A 10,853-nucleotide genomic window follows, 5' to 3' on the forward strand; every position below is an offset into this window, starting at 1 on the left:
CACAATTAAAAATAAATACAGTTTTAAAAAAAGAATAGGTTACCTGGAGATCAGATTTTGAAATAGATTTTTCACCATATCAAAATAGAACAGAATTATGCTAAAACTTTTCAAATTTTCTTAGTATGAATTTGATTCAGAGATGGATAAAAGATAATATATAAAAGTCAACCAATACTCCTAATAATTCCTAAATCATATCATTTTACATATGTGGACACAATTCACCAAAACTTGAAAATAAATAAAATAGTGATCTATGCAAATAATAACTCTTAATACTCACATTCCTTTTATAGTATAGTAAATCTTCACTTAACTTAGTCAATAGGTTCTTGGAAACTGCAACTTTAAAGGAAAACAATTTTACCATACGCTAATTGATATAAGTAAGAGTTTAGTTCTTATGGAGTATTTCTGGTCACAAAAAATATAACCAAAGTTCTAAATAAAGAACCAAAACACTTCCAATACTAAACATTGATATAAATGTGAGCTATACATATATTAAGAAAGATTAATAAAAACAAGTAAGATCATAATTTTCTAACCCTCTTATTCCAGTTCAGGGTCGCAAGTGGTCAGAGCCTATCCTGGCATCTAAGGCCTGGCAAGTCAGGCATCCACCATGGACAGGAGGCTCTTCCATCTCAGGGTGCATCACACTCACACTCATACTTACTTAGACAATGTAAACACACTAGTTCAGCCCAAGTTCACATCTTTGGGATGTGAGAGGAAACCGGAGTCCTTGAAGAAAAACCGTGCAGACATGGGGTGAATGTATAAACTCCACACAGACAATGCCTCCCTGATCCAATTTTTTTTTTCTCATTAACGTTATAAGGAAATATCGAAATGACATTGAATGAAATGACGTTATTCAAGGACCGGTATTAAGTTGTGTGACTCTAAATAGTTAACTATTCTTTTTGTATATCAGTTTCCTCATATGTAAAATATGACTATTTAAAGCAAATCTGACAGAACTCATGAGAAATAGTTAATAAAATACCATAAAACACTTTTCAAATACAGTTTTAATATGTTAGGACATTTAAATAACAGTATTTTTATTTATTTGTTTGTTTAACATTTTATTTTTTTATTTTCCCCCTTTCCCCTTCTCCCCTCCCTTCTGGTAACCATTAGTCCATTGTCCATGTCCATGAGTCTCTGTTTATTTGTCCTGTTCATTTGTTGGTTTTAGGTTTATATCCCACATAAGTGATATGTGATTTTCAACTTTTTCTGTCTGGCTTATTTAGCTTAGTGTGATTATTTCAAGGTCCATCCATGTTGTTGTAAATGGCAGTATTTCGTCTCCTCTCATGGCTGAGTAATATTCCATTGTATATATGTACCACAGCTTCTTTAGCCAATCTTCTATCGTAGGACACTTTGGTTGCTTCCATTTCCTGGCCACTGTGAATAATGCTGCTTTGAACATTGGTGTGTAAATATCTTTTTGGATATGAGTTTTCAAATCTTTGGGTAAATATCCAGTAGAGGGATTGCTGGATCATATGGTAGATCAATTCTTAGTTTTTTGAGGAAACTCCACACCACTTTCCATAGTGGCAATCCCACCAGCAGTGTATGAGGGCTCTTATTTTTCCACATCCTTTCCAACATTTGTTATTACTTGTCCTGTTGATTATAGCCATTCTAACAGGTGTGAGATGGTATCTCATTGTGGTTTTGATTTGCATTTCCCTAATGGCTAGCGATGATGAGCATCTTTTCATATATTTGTTGGCCATTTGTATGTCCTCTAGGGAGAAGTGTCTGTTCAGGTCCTCTGCCCATTTTTTGATTGAATCATTTGTTTTTTTGTTGTTATTGAGTCGTATGAGTTCTTTGTATATTTTAGATATTAGGCCATTATCGGAGGCATTGCTTGCAAATATATTTTCCCATTCGGACGGTTGTCTCTTCACCTTGTTGACAGTTTCTTTTGCTGAGCAGAAGCTTTTCAGTTTGATGTAGTCCTGTTTATTTTTGCTCTTACTTCCCTTGCCTTTGAGGTCAAAATCTTCTTCAAGCCCAAGGTCCTTGAGTTTAATTCCTATGTTTTCTTCTATGTATTTTATTGTTTCAGGTCTTATTTTCAGGTCCTTAATTCATTTTGAGTTAATTTTGGTGTGTGGTGATAGACAATAGTCTAGTTTCATTCTTTTGTAGGCGGCTTTCCAGTTTTCCCAGCACCATTTATTGAAGAGGCTTTCCTTTCTCCACTGTATATTTTTGGCATTTTTGTTGCAAATTATTTGCCCATATAAATACGGGTTTGTTTCTGTACTCTCGATTCTGTTCCACTTGTCCATGTGTCTATTTTTCTCCCAATACCATGCCGTTTTGATTACTGTCGCTTTGTAGTATAATTAGAAGTCGGGCAGAGTGATGCCTCCAGCCGTGTTCTTTTTTCTCAGGATGGCTTTGGCAATTCAGGATCTTTTGTTCTATTTTTCAATAATGCCAACGGGATTTTGATGGGGATTGCATTAAATCTGTTTAATGCTTTAGGTGATATGGTAATTTTAACTATGTTGATTCTTCCAATCCAAGAACATGGAATCTCTTTCCATTCCTTTGTATTTTCTTCGATTTCTTTTAATAGGGTCTTATAGTTTTCATTATGTAAGTCCTTCACATGTTTCATTAGATTTATTCTTAGGTATTTTACATTTTTAGTTGCAATTGCAAAAGGAATTATTTTTTCCACTTTTATTTCTGACCCTTCATTATTAGAGTATAAGAACACTATGATTCGTGAATGTTGATTTTGTATCTACAGACTTTACTATATTTGCTTATTGTTTCTAGTAGTGTTCTTGTGGAGTCTTTAGGCTTTTCTATATAGAGAATCATGTCATCTGCAAATAGTGACAGTTTGACTTCTTCGTTTCCTATCAGAATGTCTTTTATATCTTTCTCTTGCCTGATTGCACTCGCTAAGACGTCCAATGTTATATTGAATAACAGTGATGATAGTGGACAGCCTTGCCTTGTTCCTGATCTTAGAAGGAAGGTTTTGAGTTTTTCACCATTAAGTATAATGTTGGCTGAGGGTTTATCATATATGACCTTTATTATATTAAGTTATTTTTCTTCTATACCAATTCTGTTAAGTGTTTTGATCATAAAAGGATGCTGTATCTTGTTGAAGGCTTTTTCTGCATCTATTGATATGATCATATGATTCTTATTTTTTAATTTGTTTATGTGGTGGATCACATTAATTGATTTGTGTATGTTGAACCATCCTTGTGCCCCAGGGATGAAGTCCACTTGATCGAAGTGTATAATCTTTTTAATATGTTGCTGTATTTGGTTCGCTAGTATCTTATTTAGAATTTTTGCATCTGTGTTCATGAGAGATATTGGTCAGCAGTTTTCTTTTTATGTGTTATCTTTACCAGGTTTTGGTATCAAGGTAATATTGGCCTTATAAAATGAGTTGGGAAGTATTGCCTTCTTTTCAATTTTTTGGAAGAGTTTGAGGAGAATAGGTATTAAATTTTCTTTGAATGTTTGGTAGAATTCACTGGTGAAACCATCTGATCTTGGACTTTTACTTTTTGGTAGGTTTTTGATGATTGTTTCAATTTCCATACTGCTGATTGACCGGTCTATTTTGATTTTCCAGTTCTTCTTGATTCAGTCTAGAAAGGTTGTATCTTCTAAGTACTGGTCCATTTCTTCTAGGTCATTAAATTTGGTGTTATATACTTTTTCATAGTATTCTTGTATGATCCTTTGTATTTCTGCAGTGTCTGTTGTAATTTCCCCTCTTTCATCCCTGATTTTGTTTATTTGTGTCCTTTTTCTTTTTTCTTTAGTGAGTCTAGCCAGGGGTTTATCAATTTTATTAAGCTTCTCAAAGAACCAGCTCTTTGTTGCATTTATTTTTTCTATTGATTTTTTTTTTTAATTTTAATTATTTCTGCTCTAATTTTGATTATTTCTTCTCTTCTGTTGACTTTAGGCTTCATTTGTTCTTCCTTTTCTAGTTTTTGAAGATGAAGCATTCAGTTGTTTATTTGGGCTCGTTCTTGTTTTTGGAGATAGGCCTGTAATGATATGAACTTTCCTCTTATGACTGCTTTTGCTGCGTCCCAAAAGTTTTGATATGTTGTACTATCATTATCATTCATTTGTGTGTATCTCTTGATCTCCCTTGTTAAAATAACAGTATTTAAATCATCACTTTTCTTTGTATTTTGACATCTGCTCCAGTTCATCACCATCATTGGCAGCATTTATTTAGCAGATCTAAATCTGCTTTATCTATTCCACACAATATTTATACACATTGAACGTTTATTTTTAAGACAATTCAGTATCACAAGACGAGTAAGATGTCCCTCACTTTCCTAGATTTCTCTCTAAATCACTTAACCTTAACAATAGTTCTGTTTACCTAAGTTTTATACTATTCTTAAGCTGACATCCTTTCTTAGACCAGATGAGAAGATATTTACCAATATCCTCATAAAGCACATATCATAGAGTGGATATACTGCTCTGATATTTGTCACTACTCAACTTATTGGCTAAAGAAGGCTTGTTTGATACCTGGTTGTCAGATCAAATTATAATTTAAATTCTTTAGCTATGTTTAGCCCCTTGGCAGTGAGTGGGTGAGTTGAGAATTTAGAACTCAGAAGCAGATGGTTCAGGAGCATGGTAACTAGATATGAAACATTTTACCTCTGTGTCATTGGTTTTAATATGAACTTGGTTAATCGCTATTAATGTTCTATACAGATGTAAGTGATCTGATTTGAATCTCTAATGAACAGCACCCCATGTTACAAAACTCATCACTCTTGGCACTAATTAGTATTCTTGCTGTCAGCATCAGGCTAGAAGCCAAGGACTGAATCAGTCTGGAAACCTGAACTGCCGCTGTGTCTGAGTCATCAGTCTAGGTGGCCCATTCAGGTTTTGGCCTTTCTTCTGAGTTTACAGCTCAATGCAACTGTGTATCCTTCACTCCCTGTGACTTCACAAGCCAGATTAAAAGATGTTTACTTAAAATATATCTTTTTATAATAATAATGCTAATAATGGTGGTTAACATTCATTGGCCACTTGCTAGGAGCCAGATATTGGTCTAAGAGTATTAACTTAATTCTCTCAGCAATCCTATGAGATAGGTACTATTATTTTCCTCATTTTTTAGAGGTGAGGAAATTGAGGCAAAAGAGATTAAATAACTTGACTCAGACTTTGCAGATAATAAGTCGTAGAGTTGGAATTTAGCTCTAGACGCAATTACTCTCTGCCTAAATATAGTATCTATTTGATTTCTTCTTTTACCATCTTACTATACCACTGATACAGATATATTTTTTAAATTCTGCAGTCAAACCAAACAAGTTACACATTAATGTTTCAACTTTAAAATTGTTAATCTTCCTGTACTAGTTATTATTATTATTTGCTTCTAAAAGAGATGATATATCTTTCTTAAATTTGATTCACATGCATCATTATTCTGAGCTTAAAGGATTTAAAGATCTGGATTTCACAATAGCCTTTATCATATCTTTTTTTCGTTGTTTGAGCTAAACATCACTTGAACTTGGAAACATTCTTTGTCTTTATCTTTCTAAATTAATAGAGAAAGGAGAATCAAATAAAACAAACCCTGCCAATCACTTCATCCCAACACAAACACAGGGAATAGGCAATCAAGCTGCCCCTTTTTGTTAACATAATTATTGGATTCTTTCCACCTACTCTTCATGCAAAATTGGAAAGCAGATAAGAATATTTTTGAAAATCTGGGTCTCTATGTTATGAGATTTCCCATAGTAGTTAGAAAGGAAGTTTTTTTTAATAATTTTTTTATTTTTCAATTGCAGTTGAGATACAATATTATATTAGTTTCAGGTGTATAACATGGTGATTAGACATTTATACATCTTACAGAGTGATCATCCTGATAAGTCTAGTACCCATCTGACACTATACATAGTTATTACAATATTATTGACTATATTCTTTATCTATACTTTATATCCCCATGACTATTTTGTAACTACCAATTCATACTTCTTAATCTCTTTCCTTTTTTTACCCATCCCCACAAACTCCCTCCCATCTGGCAACCATCAAAATGTTCTCTGTATCTATGAGTTCATTTTGTTTGTTTATTTTGTTCTTTAGATACCACATGTAAATGAAATCATATAGTATTTGTCTTTTTTTTTCTGACTTACTTCACTTTACACTAGCACAATACCCTCTAGGTTAATCTATGTTGTTGCAGATGGCAAGATTTCATTCTTTCTTATGGCTGAGAAATATCCTATTGTATGTATGTACTACCTCTTCTTTATCTGTTCCTCTATTGATAGACACCCAGGTTGGGATGCTCAGCAAGAGCTATGGGGCATGTTGAAGCCAGATGCTGCTTGTTTGAGAGATTTTAGGAAAGTCTGAGCCAAAACAGGCCATTTATATGGAAAAGCCGCTGGAGGCAGCTTGAGTGGGCCCACAAATTGGGAGGGGCAGGATCTCAGGGAATCATCTGGGCAGGGCACCCTGTGTTAGCCAGGTCGATAGAGACTCATATGGTGCATTCCTGTGCCTACACGCAGGGAAGAGAAAGGGCTCAACAAAGAAACAATGGATTCTACCTGCGCTTCTGTCTGGGAGACAGCTGCCCCTCCAGCCCTCGCCCTGGAGCCAGTCAATTCAGTTCTTCCCCATATGTCTCTGACACTTTTCAAGCTGCTACCCCAGTGCTGGCATGACTGAGTGAGTCAGTGAATAAGTCCATGAAATTCTCACAGACATCCGTCTTACTCAGCCACAAACTTATCTAGTTTTCATAGCCAGAGGTTTTGGAGACTTCTCTTCCTGGCACTGGAACCCTGGGCTGGGGGCCCATAGGGCCAGGACCCCTCGCTCCTCTGGGGGGACCTCTGCAGTGGAAATATCCCTCTTGATTCTCAACTCAATTCTCATAGTCATAGAACCAACCCGTTTGCGTTTCTTCCCCTCTTAGTAGTCTCAAGGTGGCCTCTTATGTATGTCTCCAATTGTAGGACTTCTTTTCAACCAGGCCTCAGGTGACTCCCAATGATGGTTGCCTTGTAGTTTAATTGTGGTAGTGAGAGGAAGCAAGTACAGAGTTTACCTACTTGCCATTCTGACCAGAAGTCCAGGGAGGAAGTATTTAGTACATTGAAATAAATAACCTTTAAAATAAAGTTCATGAGCAATTAGATCATTTTAATGAAGAAAATCTGGTTCTCACAATAGTTTTCTTAAGATTTAGTAAAATATTCTTTTACTATTCTTTTACTATTACCAACTAGTAATAGAAAATAATCTACAATCACTTTTTATGTTTCTTTAGTTGCCTTCTATACTCAGCACCTCAAATCATGTTGTAAGTCTTATTTGGCACATATTTATCGCTCCAGCTTTACTAATAGATAAAATTTAAGGTGTTCCCCAAAATAGCTCTTTTTAAACTAAACTAGTAATGTAAACTTAATAATGTAATTATAATGCAAATGAAAGCTGGGTTTTACTACTGATTTACATTTACATGTAGCATGGCCATTCTAGTGCTTAATTTTTTTTTGTACAAAATAATCATAATAAAAACCAACTTTGAGGGCAATAGTGTTGTTCTGTTATTGTTGTTGTTTTTTATTAGAGCATAATAACCAATATGTGACTACAAATAACTTCAAAAAATATGAAATATTAAGTAAATGTCTACCTAAAATATAATAACCATATGGTCTCTCATGCTTAATTTCACTATGTCTGGCAACTTGCAGATAGACATGCACAGAGAGAATTGTTCATTATTTATTGTTGATTCAGTTCCTTTAAGTTGTTTTTTTGACAGTCAGAGATAGTGAATCATCTGGATTTCCAAGGACTTGGAAGGACTTTTAAAGAAGTCACTAAATCAACATAATCCCAGTATCACTAGAGTTCTCCTTCTTATTACTCTACATCTTCTGAGTGCTTTTTTTCTTTCAAATTTATTTCTAAATGCATTACTAATAAGCATTGATGCCTTTGAAAGGCGGTGTGGTGTAGTGGAGAAAAACTTGGGCTTTGGCGTCATGTAGACCTAGGTGTGAATCACAGCACTGAATGGCTCTGATCTTCAGTTTACTCCCCTATAAAAAAGAGATAATGGTATAGTATACCTTGGGCAATCTCAAGGTGTACTTCCTGAGACTTTTTCAGATCCCTAAATTTGTAAAAACTATAATAGCATATAATTTTTTTCAGTTTCATTCCCTATAAAATGGAAATAATGACCCATACTTCCTGGATTGCTCTATTAAATTTGATTATATATTACATATGAACAACAAAGCTTGGTTTGTGTGGACATGAAGCTGGGTCAGCTAAGGTCACTCAGAGAGCTAAGTAATTTATTTCGGCTTTGGTGTCAGTCACAAATAGTTGAAATCTTGATCTAAATAGAAAAATACTATGTGCGTTTTAGGTGTACTCTTTATTTCTAGGAAAACAGAGAGTTCAGTCTGTGACTTGAACTGGGATCCCAAAAACCAGGGCATGAACATGGACAGAATTGCCTCTCAACTATGGGCTGTAGGGTCCTGAAGTTCAAAATTCAAGATAACAATCTGTGGAAGCAAAAAAATCTGATTTTATGAGGTAGACAAAAAACAAGAGCCCGATATAAAACAAAGATTGTGCAAAGATGGTCAAGAAAAATAGTAGTAAGCTAGTTCAGGAGAATGAAAAGGTATAAAAGTGCTTCTTGTGGAACACTTATGTAAAAACTCTTGGGTAAGGTGGGTACTGTAAATAGCCCCAAGCTTTTTCCAAAAGCAAGGGTCTCCCATTTCGATTATCTCAGGAATTATGAGCATTCACTGAACCAAAGCACAAATAGTTGCTTATTGTATGAGTGGTGCACAATGTATATCCCCAATCATTTTGAGCTCCCTTCCTCATTTGAATTAATGCTTGATAGTATTTATGTGTTAAAATAATATAATTTGCTCTTTTCTGGCACACAATAAGTGTTCAGTGTTAATATAATTTGCTCTTTTCTGGCACACAATAAATTTAGAATAACTCAACAATTAATATATCATATACATGGCATGCTATGGACAAACATTTGTTACATATCTACTTTGTGCCATGCCTTCAGGTGGCTTGTAGAGAACCTTTTTAATGGCTCTGATTCCCAAGAAGTTGATTTAGTTAAATAAATAAAGGATAAATACATAAATGAAAAAAGTTTAATTAGGCAATATAAGAAATGTTGCAACCACTAGTTGTTTGATTTTACAGTAGCTGGAAGAAACTGTGAACAAAAGCAAGGAGAAAAAAGAAGGCAAGGAAATATTGGTAGAACTTTTTGGTGGGTGACAAAAATTTCTTTTGAATGGCAAGTAAGACCAGAAAAGTTGTTTATATTTTATAGGCTCAGGATTATCACATTTCTAATTATACCAAGGCTTTTCTTCTTTTTTGTTGAAATTTTAACAATATTGTCAGGCCAGTGGACTGTCTACAAATAGATTTATTCCCTGCTCAGTTTATACTGTGATAAATTTTTGTGCTTAACTTCTCTGTGATATTGTCTGTTTACTGATCCCTTTAATTAACATATCACCCACATTTTCGGTTAAAGCTTCTTGTCTAGGCTAGAAGACGAAGAGAGAGAGTCTCTAAGATATTAACAGGAGACCTTGTTTAGACTAGGTTTTAACTAATCCATTCTAAGTTTTTAAAGAAAAGCAATTAATTGTGTAATAAGCAAAATGAATGAAAAAGCAAAGCAAAAAAAAAAGGTTTTCCAGGTCTTTTTACATTAAAGTATGTTTCCTTTATTTCACAGGAAGTTTGCTAAAGCAAGAAAACACCAAATGGAGAGATCCATATGCAAATTAAAACGTGTATTTGGCTAGGGATATAAAATGCGAATTCTTTTTGAATTTTTCCTGGTTTATATTCTCCAAGCTCATCCTCTCTACTCTTCCTTCCTTGACAAGAAGTTGCTCCCATTCACCATTTACTAATTTCATGATTGTTTTCATGTAATAAAATGATAACTTTTTAAAAATGTGTATGAGCCCTTGCTATTTCAGTCAACCAATTTTATCGAGTCTTCTTTGTGAAAATAGCCCTAGATTAGTCATATACTATTTTTCTGTTCTCTTCTTGCTTCTGTTAAATAAATATCAAGACTCTAAAATCAGATTAATAGCTTTAATAACCCTTTGCCCATCAATACATATGAAAATAATAGTGAATTTCCTTCTTTGGGTGATTTTTGTTTTTTAAACTAACCTGCATAATTCTTCATGAGAAGGCAATGGGGACTAATGAAAAGAAAACACGTTTTAAACAAATAGGTCTAGTTTGAACTTACCCAGCCATGTAGCTCACTGGTTGAGTAACCGAGATAGCTAAACTTCTTTAAGCTTTAGTTTCCTCCTTGTAATACGCAGAGAACAATACCTTACAGAGTTAATATGATCAGTAAATAAGAGATGACCGAGGCTGCCCCCAGGCCTAGAGTATATTTGGAAAAAATGTTAATTTCCATTTCCCTTCTTTCACATCATTTGTTTTAGTGTGATTATTTGGGTCATGCGTAAGAACACTGAACTTTATTTTCAGCTTTCTGAGATGTCAGTGCTGCACAAAAATAGAATCTGAGTGGAATTGCCCAGAGCCTGGCATACTGGCATTTAAGATATTTAGTGCTAAGGTTATGAAGAAAGAATATTCCAATTATTATTTTTCTACCCCTACCTTAAAAAAAAATTTATTGACCTGTGTTGATGTGCTGAAAAATAACACCAACACATATAAATTTTCTT

Source organism: Pteropus vampyrus, unplaced genomic scaffold (assembly GCF_000151845.1).
Source record: "Pteropus vampyrus isolate Shadow unplaced genomic scaffold, Pvam_2.0 Scaffold249, whole genome shotgun sequence".
NCBI lineage: Eukaryota > Metazoa > Chordata > Mammalia > Chiroptera > Pteropodidae > Pteropus > Pteropus vampyrus.